This window comes from Culex quinquefasciatus, chromosome 3, assembly GCF_015732765.1.
Source record: "Culex quinquefasciatus strain JHB chromosome 3, VPISU_Cqui_1.0_pri_paternal, whole genome shotgun sequence".
NCBI lineage: Eukaryota > Metazoa > Arthropoda > Insecta > Diptera > Culicidae > Culex > Culex quinquefasciatus.
Genome location: NC_051863.1, coordinates 42799306 through 42815293, shown reverse-complemented (window position 1 = coordinate 42815293; position 15988 = coordinate 42799306). Strand labels below are relative to the sequence as shown.

At 36.5% G+C, this 15988-nt stretch overlaps 1 protein-coding gene across 3 annotated transcripts in view; it reads right to left on the bottom strand.

Annotated features, from left to right (window-relative positions):
• The window catches only part of LOC6048466 (neuropeptides capa receptor), a 164698-nt gene that overhangs the window by 125004 nt on the left and 23706 nt on the right, over nt 1-15988 (bottom strand). The window contains exon 2 of one of the 3 annotated variants that reach the window (XM_038260252.1): nt 1804-2272. The gene's annotated coding sequence lies outside the window, so the exon portion shown is untranslated. The remainder of the gene's footprint in view (nt 1-1803; nt 2273-15988) is intronic. The other 2 variants (XM_038260250.1, XM_038260251.1) reach the window with 2 other exon arrangements.

Below are 15988 nucleotides of genomic sequence, written 5' to 3'. Positions count from 1 at the left end.
AGAGCAGATAATTTTAAACGTAAATTAAACAAACGATAATCATAAATAATTAATAAGTTATTCGCTGAACTGATTAAAGCTGATGCGCAGATGAGCTGATTAAAAAATTTCTGATACTTTCAAATTCTCGTAAATTACATGGTTCATTAAAAAATATTAATCCCACGTTTTTGTTTATTTTGGAAAGGCAATTTTTTCAAAAGAAGAAAAAGTGTTCAGTTCAAGAGTTTTTTTTTTTGAAAAGGTCCAATAAACATTTCCAGTTTTTGTTTATTAGGTGTTTTTGATACCGCCTTGAATCTGTTAGAATGCCCAGAACATGGGGCTTTTTCAAAACTTCTATGACTCTGGTCCAAATTACCAAAACTGAGATTTTCATTGAAAAATTAGTGCTCTACAACTTTGTAGAACATACTAGGGCGTCCAATTTTCCCGGGTTTTGAATTTCCCGGGAAACGGGAAAAATATTTTTAAAATCCCGTAAATTCCAAGAATCCCGAGATTTTTTTTAAAAAGTCATAAAATCTATATTTTCATTATATTTGTTATGTTTTCAAGCTTTAAATAATTGAATCAGCTCATTTATATTAATTGGTGATATTTACACTTCAATCTAAACATAGACGACAGTTTTCAAATAGCTCAAGGGGTTACATAAATGTAAATCGGCATAAATGTCAGAGGTTGGTATGAGAACACATTAAAACTTTTGTAAATCCGTTTTCAAGACATTAAAATATATATTTTAATCTTTCACTAAATAAATTTGAAAACTTTTGGTTGTACTATTGCCGAGATATAACAATTTGAAGTTGGCAGTTTCAAAAAACGGGTGCCACGATATCTCAACACTGATCTAACCAAATCGGCTCATAATTTTGGTGAACTCTCGTTAAACTGGTTCCGTGTGCCTGACAAGGTCGATTTTCAAGATAAAAATATTTTTATGTTTTTCATTTAAAAGCTAGAGAGCTTTCGATTTTTGCATTTTTCAAACAAGCAAAATTTAAGAATCGGGCATCGTCATGCACTCGGGAGGGTTTGTGATTCTTCTCCCCAAATTTCAGCCGATTTGGTCCATCCTATCTTGAGAAAAACATGTTTACAAAGTTTGACAGTTTGCTTTGCGCATGGCAAAATTTTGTGCGCAAATCGTCTCTTATTTAGTTTAATAATGAAATATCTTCATGAAATTTTCAGGAGTGATCATCTTTCAAGTGGATTTAATATATTTTCAGTTTGTATGTAACCCCTTAAAAGAGATAAAAAAAATATATTTTTGTTTTTTATTCTGCTTTGGCCAACTGGGAAAAAAACGGGGACTACAGTGTGAATAGTTTAATATGATTTTTTTTACAATTTTTGGAATTATTAATATTCGTAAATGTAATAACCAGTCTTTTTTTTTAAAAAAAAAAAGAGAGTTAAATAGAAAATGTATTCAACTATGAATGTATTTCCACAACAAAAAAAAATCCGGGCCAAAATTTCATATTTTTTTCAACTTTAGAATTCTCGGAACAAATTAGAAAAGAAATCTCGGGATTCGAAAATTCCTGGTTTTGGAAAAATCCCGTGATTTTTGTCCCGGGAATTCCCGGGATGGCCGCACTAGAACATACCAATGCTGTAAAATTCGATCCCAAAATGTTATTGGCGAATAAAAAAGGTAAAAGGCATCGGGTATCAATGGGCCAATCATAACCAATTTCACCCCAAAATTGCTATAGAAGTTTCAAACAACCCAAAAAAAAAGATTTCAGGAGCAGGATACATTTTTTCTGAGCACCCTAGCAAACATACTCTACTCTGCTCGAATAGGGCAATTTACCGTCACCATAACGTAGGGAAAAGGCAAAACATTAAACTCACTGTGATACCTAAAGTGCCCCTTCTCAACCAGTCATTCTTCCTTTTTTTTTCTTCACAGCAAATCCACTTGCAGCCAGAAATAACAACTTTCATTTTATTTTCTAATCGCTGTCAAGTCGCACTTTCTTCGCTTCCGTCGGCCATCCTGCGCAATATTACGGTGCACTTTTCAACCGTTACGTTACAACACACACGTGAACTTGCAACCCTACAAGGGGCTAACCTCCCTGCAATTTTTCACTTTTCACAGCTTAACCTCGCACTTTTCTTTTGCTTCCTGAAAACGAGTTGTTTCTTCGGGTTGTTGCGCTTGTCCGCTTCGATCGAGATCGCGGTGGAAAATTGTTTTTCACTGATTCCGACGGCGGTCGTTTTCACTCCGTGTTGGGGAATTCAAGGTCTGCAAAAAAGAATGAAAAAAAAACGGAGAAAAGATGGAAAAACAGCAGATAATTACGAAAGCTGCCACCGATGGGTTTTCTTTCCGCCACAAGAAAAAGCTGCTAGCCGTTCGCTGGTGGTGGTTTCAAATTGTTCAAAGAATTGTGGGAAATATGACCATGATTTCCAGATGACCACGAGCAGAAGCAGCAGCTTTGATGTGGGAAAGAATACGGGGAATAGTTAATGGTTGAAAGTTATAATTGCAATCGGTGGTGCGTAAACGGTTTATGTTTTCGATTTTCTTGAGCATGAGCAAAATGATGCGAGCAATATTATAACAAAGCAAATAATCGATCAAATAAATTGTTTTGGATGTTGTAGGCTTTTCTGAAATGGCACACGAGGCAATAGCTCCAAAACGATGAAAATGCATATGGGACATTTATGCAATCATGGGCAGAGCAGTTCTTTTATGTTTTTTATCCACAAAACCTGTTAAAAATATATTTTTCTTAGGTGTTGTTACACTGAAATTATAAAAAAGTATCTAATTCCTAAATTCAAGGAATTTTGACTCCTTTCCTTATTTAGTTATTGGGTTTTTTGGAGTACTTAGGAGGCAAAATTCCTAGAATTTAGGAATCTGGTACACTTTTTTTTATTTCAGAGTAGGTACATCTTAAAAACCCGATTTAATCCCACCAGGGGTGAGATAGAGCCTTTCTTACTAAAGAATATAACTTCTTTCAATTCATAACATCGACTGTATACAAAAAAACTTATGATGCAAGCAAGGTATTATTAATTATGTGTTTTCTAAAAGAAGTTGAAAACGCAATTTTCACCAATATAATATTAGCATAGCATCTACGAAAGTGAGAGAGTCAGAGATAGCTATTTTTACAACCGCACCACTACACACTCAATCGCAATAATTTAGGTAGATAGCCATTGGCGTCGCGAGCATTGAAAACTTTGAAAACGATATAAAGCTTAGAAGCTTCGAAAGCTCCTATTGGAATCCAATGAACTCTGTTAATATTTCAACGCCCAAGGCTCCAAAAAAGTTGGAACGGTAACTTCAACTCGCTGGTTCTCGGACCTTTTTTGGGAGGCTTGGGCGTCCGTGTAGGTTGGCCATGCGTTGGGCGTTCCAGTGTTAAATAAACCTACGAAATCACGACAAAATGTAGCCTACTTAAAGGCGATTTTAGGAGCACACGGGAAACAAATCGATTGTATGAGCATGAGCATGGTTGACTGCCAATGAGCTGCTACTCCGTTATTGACAGATCAGCTGAAGTTAAACAATGAATCAAAAATGATCAGTGGGAGCCAACCATCCGTTCACTGTTTAACCCCTGAAGACCCCGACTTTATTAGTCAATACCGGCGCCCTCCCAAGAAGCCTGCAGTTCAACAAAAGGGAGGAATGTTAGTCCGATAGTTGAAGTTGCAGACTCATCAAGCACATAGTTTTTCGCTATATACTTGTTGATACCGCTTGAGACCGTTGAATCCACAGCATCTCCTTCAAGCATCACGTGATTATTATTTTTTTGGGTTAGTAGGATAAGGTATTGGCTTTTCGATGCCTCCCGAGCTACGATTCTATGGGGAGGACTTTCATAACAAACCCGTCGGCGAGCCTTCCGAGCAACGATGCTATGGGAAGGTCTTTCTAATTAGCACACCAAAACACTCCCATACTGAATAAATGTAATTTTTCATCACGATTACCCAGACGACATTGATGATATAGGAAGGACTTTTTTACAGTCATTTACAGTAACACTTAAACTTATTTTAATGCAACAATTCACACGACGTCGTGCCTCCCGATCAACGATGATGTAGGAAGGACTTGAGCAAGCCAATCAGGATGAAACACGAAATAAAATTCTTTTCTTTTCACACACAATGCCACATAATTGACCGCGCGTCACCACCCAACAAATTGAACTGATTTTCTTCTGCTTGTGGGCAAGCCAACCAGGATGAAACACGAAATAAAATTCTTTTCTTTTCACACACAATGCCACATAATTGACCGCGCGTCACCACCCAACTAATTGAACTCACGGGAAACAAATCGATTGTAAAATAAAAACTGGGTTTTTCGACGCGCCAGGCGTAAAAATGAGAAAATGACGAAAACGGCAAAAAATCGACTTTTTTTTACTTAAACTGCGATAACTTATTACAAAAATTTTAGTTCAAAATCGTGTGTTCTTTCAAAAGAGCCTATAACATCAAGTACTTTGTTCTAAAAATCCAGTTTTTTCGCGAAAACATAACACGTAGCCTTATGTATGGGACAAACTTTAAATGCGTTTTTCTCAGCTGGCTGTCTTTGCATATGGGACATTGATGCGAACATGGGCAGTATGACAGTATTGGCCACAACCTGGAGTGGCTGGTGCCCTGAGGGAAGGTTCTCCCAGAGAGATTAGTTCATGGTGCTGAAGTACACCGAAAAAAATCAATTCTCGTAATCGTGAATTAAGTTCACGAATGTGAGAACCACGAAGGAATTTATTCATGAGTATGGTGCATTTGCACTATAAACGTGCATAAATTCCTTCGTGGTTCTCGCATTTGTGAATTTATTTCACGATTTCGAGAATTGATTTTGTTCCGTGTAGGTCCAACCGGACACGGGAATTTCGCCTATAGCCATGAACATCATGAACATCTTTGTGAATGACATCTGGCGACCATGTCCTCCCACGAAATCCAGACCACCGCCCAACTGCTGCTGCTCAGAGTATTGGCCAAATATGCCGAGACCGAGGGGACGAAGACAGGGCCACCAAATTTCTCAAGAAACAGTTGTATCTTGAAAAATCTGGAGAGGATTCGTCCAAGATGGGTGAAATTTAGGTGTGACGTCCGGGATAAGTAGTCTGACTAATAGTTAAGTTCTCATTGATCTCAATTTATGGATTTCTAATTGTCCAGTTCTCTGCAAATTGTTGCATTTACAGATCCAATCAGGAAACAATTTTATGCTTAAATTGAAGCAAACTTTTTAATGGGCACATAAGCGGTTTGACAGTTACAACTGTTTTTAATTTCAGAGAGATTAAGAGAAGATTTTATTTCGAGAGTTATATGCAAATTCCATTGACATACTGGTCATGTGTAACATAACCATCAGCACCTTTTTTCGATAAAAAATACATTTCAGTCTGCAAATTATTTAAATAATTACGTCTTTTTTAAATATTCAAAAATGGAAATGGTCTTACCGCCCCTCCGTCACGAGACATCGAATAATTTTTCACGCAAATCGAAGAGGCAGAGAATTACCCTGATAGAATATTTTTATTTATACAGATTCTTATTCAGGTCGGAAAATTAATTTTCATTTGAAATTCTTACGCAATGTCAAAACTTTTTCCTAACTGGTTGTATAACCAATCCGTCTCGTTACCACAACTTGTTCTACAACTCCTGTGAACTGGAAAAAGCGCACTGTTTTTTGTTGTACAACTTGCCAGAAAAAGCTGCAAGTTATCAGAGTAAGTTGTACAAATGTATTTGACAACACTGTGCCATCTAACAAGAGATTCAACGAATAAAAGGGGGCGTGGTTTATGGCTGTGCTGTCAAATCAAAGCGCACACTGGAAAGGAAAGTTAGATTGAAAACAGCTGTCTAACCGTCGACTAACTTACATGTAAACAAACGTTTCTTATTAGAATTTCAATCAACGACGAAGCTAATAAAAAAAGTACGCTTGTTTCTGCAAGATTCATTTAAAATAATTCGAAATTGAATTTAAAAAAAAGAAAATCATTGGCGCTCATGTGATTAGTGTGGAATTCACTGCATGGCGAACTTTTAGATTTTCCTTTTTTGATGAACTTCCTCTTTCCCAAGATTCAATCCGATGACTTTGACGATTTGTTGTTATCTCCACGGCAGGTCCAGGCGCGCTTCCACATCTCTCCACGAGGCTTCATAGTACAAGTTGGCCCATGCGTCAATAAGAAGGCTGCTGTCTGTTTTGTTAGCTAAAGAACTTAATTCCAACGAAGGCTGTCATTGGAATTGAAGTTATATAAGTTTGTTTCAAATCAGTTTTTATAACTCCACTATATAACTGTAGAGTTATAAGTTATTCCAAGAGTAGCGCTTACACATAAAATGAGTAAACAGAGTTCTGCGTGTAGCGGAGATATCTGTCAGACGAACGAACGGACAGGAGCGAGAGAGTCAATGTCAAACGGCAGTTGAGATTTGATCGCAGCACGGAGCGGACGTGTTGGCCGTGTGAGGGTTACAATAACTTTGTTATAACAAACCGAAAATCGGTATGGTTTTGATTTGTTGTTCTCTCTATCATAAACTCTATAAGCTGATAATTTGTGTAGCTTTTACCAGCGATATGTTCACAAATGAATCGGTCAACAATCAAAACTATTGCAATCTTCAATAAATAAACATTTTTGAAACTCTAAATTCCTCATGTACAAATTTACACCACCTTACAACACGAAATGTCAAGTTGAATATGTATGTTGAGCATCAGTTATATAATCCATTCTCCGATAACATTTGTGTAACAAAGCGAGAAAACCTAAGGTTATTCATAGAATGGTTGGCCACGCCCATTTTTTAGAAGATGCCATCACATGGCAATGTTAGATAAGCATTGAAATAAACAGTGCAATATTGTTTTTATTCAACAAACTGTTTTCAAGTAAAACATTGCAGATGAGGGAACAGCATATTGGCATATCACCCTTTGACGTTCAATTACAGCTCATAAAAAGTGTTTTCAAGTGAAATAAAGTGATAAATAGCTCATTAGGAAGTGAGCAAGCAACTTTCTTTCAAAATTGTTCCAAAATAAATTGTTTAAATAGTGAAAATCAGCAAATTGGATGGAGTTAGGAGCGAGTGTATATTCCCTTTGTTGTGTGTTAGAGTTGGAAAAGAGTGAAGTTGACTGTGTTTTAACACTTGTGTGGCAAAAATCTCAAGAGTTACATAAGTCAGTTATACAAGTAGTGAAACAAACTGTTATTTAACTAACGTTGAAATTTTTTCTCGTATGTTGATTAAAAACAGCTGTCTAACTATTATTCAACAGACGACAAGTTATGAGTGCTACTTGGGTGGTGGTCAACGTAGAAGTACAAAAGTAATGCGTAAGTTGTAAAACAGGGCGTATTTCCTTGCGTGCGGTACGGATTACTCCCCGTTCTGGGTGGAAAATAATATTTCGCTCCTATCCCTAGCCCTAACCGACCCATCTCAACGATCTCCAAAAGCCACTGCCACTGCAAAACCAGGACTTATCTTCTCCGGTCGCCGCTGATATTGCGGTTGACTTTTGCCACTTGCGGCCTTTATGGCACACCCCCTTCTTGCCCGAGACGGACAAGTTTCATCTTCCTGCCCGCTGACTCGTTATCTGGCGTCCTCGCCACGTCAAAGTCCGCGTGGCTCTACCGCCGCGGCCCCAGAGATGAAGTCTCAATGATGATGGAATGATGTTTGAACTGGGACACACTGGAACGTCGTCGTCGTCGTCGGAGTTCGTCCGGAGGGAGCTTTGTAAGCAGAGTGGCTGGCGATGGCTTTTTTGTTATCTCGTTGAGCAGACTAGTCGGCTGTTTTGTCTGTCTTGAAAATCACGAAAAGCGAGAGGGTGATGCTGGGTGGGGGGGAAAGTACCTACCAGTAATATGACTTAATCCAACTGCAATAACAACTTATTTACGGCAGATGTAAGCAGCTAGTCGGAGGACCAAGGTTTTGCTGATAGTGCGGGACATATTAGTGTCTTGTAAGGTCGTTTGAAACACTTCCGAGTGCTTACCAGTGGATACAGCATGTCAACTTAATCTTGTAGTGGTGCAAAGCTGTAAGTAACCTCACATGCTTTTCCCGGATGAGCTGTTGTTAAGACGCACCAAAATTATAGCTCGTGTTACAGGAAACAACATGTTAAAACCCTTTTGAAGTAGTTGTTCTGAATAGTCCTGATCATGACCTACAACTTTGTATGGATGAACCAAACATACAAAATGGCTTCTCTGGAAAAATATATTTTTTTACGAAGCAAAGAAATTAATGTATTGCACATTATGGCCAGCACAGAACTTGTACAAATATTTTGCTAAACAAATAATTGGAAATGGGTTTTCAAAGTAATTGAGTTTTTCTCACTCACTCGGAAATTCATGATGAATATTTCTTGTTGCCGAGCCTCACATACGAGCATAAAATCATTCCCTTTTTCAAGAAACGGTCAATAATCATATCAAAGCAAGATTACCAAGTTGGTTTCCGTCTGGCCCTAAATGGGAGGGAATGTATTCGAACGCCGGAAGGTCGACTTTTCCCATAACAACCTTCTTAACAAACCGAACGGCCTTCCCCAGATCCTCGCAGCACACATCAACAACATCGGCTTTAGTCGGCCTAAATTATGCAAATTTCAGTTTTTTTATGCTTCCGAAGGTTATTTTCATTTCATTCCTCCCAAGCCCTAAATCGTTTTTTTTTTCGGACCATTTCGGGGCAGGTGGAGCAATCTGAACCAGACTGATGAGTTGGAAGATCATCAATCGAGTTGGGTGGAAGGGTGAGGAAACCCCCTCAAGAAAACTCTTTATTCCTGCGAGATTATGCACAGACCAAAGCCACGATGGAAATGTTAATGGAAAAACTTTGGGAACGCAACCTGAGCCAGAACTAAGGTACGGTTCACTATATTGAAACCACGTGTTGGTAAACAGTTTCAAATTCTCCGGGGCGATTTTCTACCGATCCTAAGGTTCACTAATTTTGCAAACTTCCAGTTTCAACAAAAAAAAAAAAAACACCCACCTTTCCCCCTGAAAAGTTCTAAGTCCGTCGAAAGCTGTCGAGTGTTTTGTTTTTCTTTTTTTTTTGCGTGCTCGGGCCTCAACCTTGGTGGGATTTGTTTGCCGGCGAGATAAATCTTAACGGCCTGGCTATCTACGGTGTGGGGCTTTTCAAACGAAAAAGCACTCCTCCAGGGGAATTCTCTTCTTTTCGATAGTTTAAGAGGCAGCGAAAGTTGTCGGAACAACCTGACGAGAGTTGGAATTGATGGGCCAATTATCGGGCGGTAATTGTTAGCTCATCAGGACTGAAATAGACTTGTCCGTCAAATTTAGGGGTTGATTTTTGTTTCAGAACGTTCAACATTAAAGTTTTACATGTTTGAATCCTCCCCACCCAGAGCTAAATTGAGGTGCTTTTATTGTTACATTATATCTAGACACTTAATTGAAATTCAATTCAATTCAAACTTAGTATTGATTACATGCACCGTTCTCTAGATCTTTATGTTTAAAGGATAATTGAAGGTCACATTAGAATATGATGGAATTGTTTCAAGTTAAGTCCCTGTTTCTAAATTAAAAAAATCTGGGAATAATTCCTTCAATTTTTAAACTAGAATAACTTAAGGAAAAATTTATATTTGGCACCTGATGTTGGCTTATTAGAAGATTAGAATACAGCCTCTTAAATCGATGTGCGCAAACAATTTTCTATTAACACTCTAATGCCCATTTTTTTTTTTATTTGAAAATATTTATTTTTCCCGTGTTCAGGGAGGTCATTTTGAGTATTTTTTGTTCTACGAAAAACGTTACTTCTCTTGTTTTATGATTTCTTGTTTTATTTTTAGTATTTTAATTTGATATTTTATCTTGTCTAGTTTATGTTTGTTTTTGATGGTATTTGGAATATTCTACCACCTCCTATCATTACATCTTGCCTATCTAATTTGCTCATGTTTTTAAGTCACTTTTTGAAGTTTTTGCATGTTGTCCTCATTTTCTGCTATAGAATGGCACCATCATCATTTCAATTGCAAAAAATGCGTAGAGGCATAGTCTGGGACACTACAAAAATTACTGCATACTTCTTTTTACTGAAAATATAGAAAATTTTAGTAAAAAACACAGCCAGAGTTGACCCCTAAAAAAATACATTTTTTAAAAACATTGGCAAAGTCACAAAAAACAAGTTCAATTCCATCCCTGAAATTTTCTAAAATTTTAAGAGTTCTTCTTTCCAATGCTTTTTAAAGATCAAAAAAGGTTGGAATTTTGGATTTTTGGCGATTTTTTAGATCGAAGCCCGTCTAAAGGCTGGGTTAGGTTAAAGAGGGTTAATAGATTAGCTAAATAATTTGTCTTATAAGTAAGAATCAACCCTACGATGGAAGAAGAACCAAATCCTTAACAACCTTTCAAGAATTTGAGCATTCCCCCTAGTTTATGAGATACAGCCTAGCAAAGTTTGATTGTTTTTCAATTAACCATTGTTTTTCAATTTAAAATTAAAATTAAAATTATTAAAAATTTTAACTAACTTGAACATTTCAAAGAGCCACAACAAACAAAACATATAGTTTTTTTTTCGAATGAATGGAAAATTTTACAAAGATTTGCAATGGAGCACAGCCCAAGCATCTGATCTGGTTTGGAAAGTGTCATTTTTTCAGTTAATGCCATTTAGCCATATTTGCGATATATGTAAACATCATAGGCGTAAAGGGGTTACTTTGCCGTCTTATTGAAAAACTATTAAGAAGGAAAAGTCAAACTCTAAAAAAATGCAATTTCATCACTTAAATATTTTCACTAAAAGCTAGAACCTCATTATGTGTAATTTAAGATTTTCAAAAATTGTATGGGTTGTAGGGTAACAAACATTTTGCCACCGCATTATGATTTTGTAAAAGTTGTACTTAAATTTAATTTAATTCATTTATTTTTTTTAAGCGTTATTTTTTATGTTAAATCGAATTCAAAATGAAACTTTAAGCGTCAAAGAACATGCCTGCCGATATATCAAAGTATACCAAAAGTTAGGGGAGTCAGACCCACCATATGAAGAAAACAATAAAAAATATGTATTGTAGGTGTCATCCAAAGAGCACTCAATTTCCAAACAAGGAATCCGTGAAATATGCCCTTGGCCGTGGAACCTGGTCAATGCCGTGAAATGCTGCAAAGTTTTAAATTTTAACTCGAAAAATAGCTTATCAGTCTATCAGAACTTTGTTTTTTTGTTTGAATTACCATAAGGCAGGTAATTTTAAAAATAAATAAAAAATGCTGCACGGTATTTTTTTTTTGAAGGTATTGCTCATTGAAAATCTTTTATGATATGCAGATAATTGATTTTGAATATACAGCGAAATGAGCTCTGCATTACTTTTGCGTCTAAGACAACTAAAAGCGTATAAAATGACGCAGAGATATGATTTTTTGAAAAAAAGCGTTTTTTTTGCGAACAATGACAAAGATAGCAATTTTTTAACCATCCTAGCACGATGTAGGTCACCCTAATGACCAAACGAAAAAATATGGGTTTAATTACAAGGAACCCCAGGAAAAATGTAAAGGTCGATCGGAGAACTTTTTTTTTCAGTTTAGGCTCTTTTCAAATGAAATTGCTGTATAATATTTACAAAATGTGTCATTTCAGAATAATTAATATTCTACAATGTCATTGTAGAATAATAATTGTAGAATTATTATTATTCTACAATGGCACATTTTGTATTTAGATCAAGTTAATCCTTTAAATTGATCCGAAATTCTAATATTTTTTTACTGGTAGGCCACCAGAATTATTATTTTATTGCCATAAAAAATCACTACACGAAATGATGTTTGGAAAACCTAAATTATATTGTTTTTTTGTTGATAAAAAATTACGAGTTTTGAGACTTTCTCTTAACAACATCATCTTTAAAAAATAAAGTTTGAAAATTGGAGACTGGAGACTTGCAAGGACAAACTAATCGGGATCATATAGAGGCCCTCCACAAAATATAAGCAAAAATTTAAAATATAGAATCATTTTTGATTTTCGCAGAGAGTTGCAAATTTGTTAAATATTTTTGGCCAAATATGTTGTGAATATGAGTTTTGAAATGATAAATAAGTCTCAACAGAAAAATTATGTTTTGAAACCCCCATATCTCATAATAATTTGCTTGATTATACCACATTAAGTACGGCGAAATCAGATTTCTTTCTAGTTTCCTCAAGATAAGCACGAATTTGCTTTCAACTATTATCACGACATTTCAGCCCCCCCCCCCTCCCTTCCCCCTCATCCACCTCACACTTACGCCACTCCAATCCACACGATGACCAACGAGACGATGATGGCGCCATGGTGACCAAGGTGGTGATTAATTTTACGGACATTGCCCTAATCAACAACCGTAATTCAAAGAGCTTCCGCTGACAGGAACCACTTGTGCCCGGTGCCCTACACCACGTCCTTTGGCGGGGAAGTGCCCCCTCCCCCCTTCCATGTGGCATATTAACTGTGCCCCGCCGCCGGGAGCACGTTGTTGACTGCACACGGCGTTGATGGCGTTTTGCCTAATTTTGGGCGCAGTGGGGTGATATAGGATTTTAAAAGTGAGTTATTTAAAAAATATCGAAAAGGTTTGTTCAGAATGGATTTTTAATTGGCTTTATTTCATTTTAATATTAAAATATTTATTCAAACACCCAATTAACCCCACATCCCACACCAGGCAAATTGGGTTTCGCTTGAATTATACGGATGAAAGAGAGAATGATAGCTGCTGGCATCCACGCGTCGTTGGGGAGGAAATTTTTTCGCAAACAGTCTACCCTCCAACGCGTTGGGGTGGGTGGGTTCATCAGCAACCAGTCAACGACGGTTTTATTTTTCTATGGCAGGCGAGCATATTAGGTGGTATGACAAAGGGTGGGAAAGGAGGGGCATTTAATCGAAAAAGTGAATTCTTGGTTTTAAAAATAGCCAAAAGTTATTAGCATAAAATGATAATATCCTACACAGTAAACAAATGTGCCTTAAAACTCACGAACCAAATTATTATTATGAAATTTTGGGCGAAAACATCAATCACTGAAAATTTCATAGGACCTTTTCAAATAATCAGTTAGTTTTTTTGGACCTCAACAAATCTTTTCTTAAAAACCCAACTAATAAACTTTCTTTTGAAGTGTGGCGCTCCAAAAATGGTTCGGCTGTTCCGGAGATATAATTTTTTTGAAAACATGTTGTTTGCAAAAATTGACGCAAAACGCAATTTCTTGGATCACCCTATTCCGGATAGGAGCACCCTAATCGCCAAACAAAAAAAACGGGTCTAATTATTTGGGTCGAAGAACTCCCCCTCCAAATTTGAGGCAAATCGGAGTTCTTTTGATTTGGAGACTTCCTGTTTGACCAGGAATTGCTGTATTGTTGTATATTATTGTATTTTTTGTTGCAAAAATCAAAGCTAATCAAGGTTTAATCAAGCACATCTGTGGCTTAATAAGGACCAGAAAATTATTTGTAAAAAAAAATTACAAAATGCATTGGGTTTCGATTGATTTAATTTATGAAACAGTCCAAGGCATTTTTTTCTAATCGGCAAAACAAATTCAGAAAGCAATTATTTGGATAAAATATAATTCACAATTTTATACGATCAATGTGACATTTCCAACATACAATGATTACAGTGTAAATTTCCAAGAATTTTAAGGTAAAAAGTGCGACACACCGTCAGTAGGGATGTCATTGGATTGGGGAATGGGATTGGGTTCATGTGTTTTTTTTTCCTGTGGTTTTTCACTATTTTAGACATTTTTAGGTTCTTTTCAATGAAACTTAATTCTGCCAAAAAAGTTTTGTAGGGGACATTTGCAGAAAACTTTTCTAAAAATCAACGTTCCCCTTTAAAGGAGAGATTGGGTAAATTTTGAAACGGTTGGTACACCATATTTTGGGAAAATGTTGGCACACTATCTAAGAATAATCCGACGTTGAAATTTTTTCGAAAATATTCAAATTGTATTTATCTGATATCTGATATTTTGACGGTATCTGATATTTTGCTCCACGAAAGAGTGGCTTTTTCATAGATTTTTTGGGGTGAATTAAAATATTTGTTCGAGGGATTTTTGAAAAGATTTTTTTATCGATAAAATTAATATATGTTTTCAACAAAATCCATGGATAGCCGTTCATATTCATTATATTTTTCATAAATTAGCTTCGAGTGATTCAAAATAATGAGTTTCACAAATATTTGACCACTAAGGCTTCAACCATAAAGTACGTAACGTTAAAAACAGCCAAAATTTACCCCCCTCCCTTACTTTATCACGTTTTTCCTATACTTATAACATGCAATGTCACACTTGCTCAGACCCGCCTTCCCCCTTTACCTGGTTTCTAGCATTCTCTGAAATAAACTCAGCAACCAAACAAGTATTTCAAGCGGACCAAATTAAAAAAAAATGTCATCAAAATCATCCTGCGCCATTTCATCACCGTCGTGCTAACTTGTCGTACGTGCATTTTGGGCCAAATTGAGTTAGGAACGCCATTTTGTTCAGCTCACAATGCCTCACCTTTTGACCTTCACAGATCCTCAAAGTTTGATTTCAATCCTGAGATATTCAACGAAATCCTAAAAAAAAATCCGTGCATTGTTGTCACTTTTCATATGAAAGAAGTTTCAATCTTGTCGTGCTATCTTGTCACTCCCTGAAAATTGATATAAGTGCGACAATTGGCCAAAGGGATTTCAAGTTCGTTTGACGCACGTACTCAGGCCCGTAGCCAAGGGGGGGGCTTCCGGGCTGCAGCCCCCCCCCCCGAAATTTTTTCCAATTTTTTTTTAAATTGAACTACCTTAAAAAAATCTTAAATCAATGATTGTGTGTTCTCTTCCCAGAAATAATTTGTAAGATAGAGAATCAAGAATTGATTGATCAAACTAAGTAATTTGCCTGTCCATTGCCGGGCTCAGTTTTTGTAGATTATGGATCCAAAATTTGGATATTTAAAAATTGAGCTGCAGATTTGAACATTGTTCCATTCAGTAACATCTCATTTATCTTGTAGTTTTAGCATTACATTGGTTATGATGGTCCAAATCTGGGCTTACTTGGGGCTATCCCCTGAAATCAAAGATTTACGCATCACTAGCCTAAGTTCCAAAATTTGAGCATTTTCTGACCACTGACCACCAAGTTTGGGCAAAATCGTCAAATTGTATGGAGAAAAGCAACTGTTTCAGTTTTTGACCAATGGAAGGCGCAATAACTATCCAGTTCTTATCAATTTTCAGAACTAATATCTTCTTTAAATTTGGAAAAACTTTCCCGAAGACACCTTATTTTTTGGGTTTTTGCTAAAAGTTATTAACCTTCGAAAATAGCAATTTCCGAGCGGACTGCTCTAAGGGCTACATAGAAATAATTACCGTCATCTGGGGCGAATCGGGACTACAGTCTGAATAGGGACAGCAAAAATCCTTAGATCTTGTTGTCTTATTTTTGATTGTAGAACTTAAGTATAACCCCTGAAGAACCATAAAATAATTTAGAATTTTTGGATTCAATGTGGCGGTCAAAATGGAGGTCAAGAAATATTTCTGGTGTTTTTTTTAAAGGTCTAATAAACCAAATTTCCAGTTTTTGCTTTTTGGGTGCTTTTGAAACCGCAAAAACTTGGTGTATTGGACCATTAAAAAAACAGATGCCGAATTTGATGTTAAAAACAAGCAAATAAAACATGCCGATTTCATTTGTTCCTGATTCGGTTATCCGAAGTCCTTCGAACTTTGGATAATCGAAACTTTGGATAATCGAGGCTTCGGCTAGTCGAATTTGGATTGTAAAATTAATAGCCCTCCTTTATTTGCATTAAAACCTTTAAACTG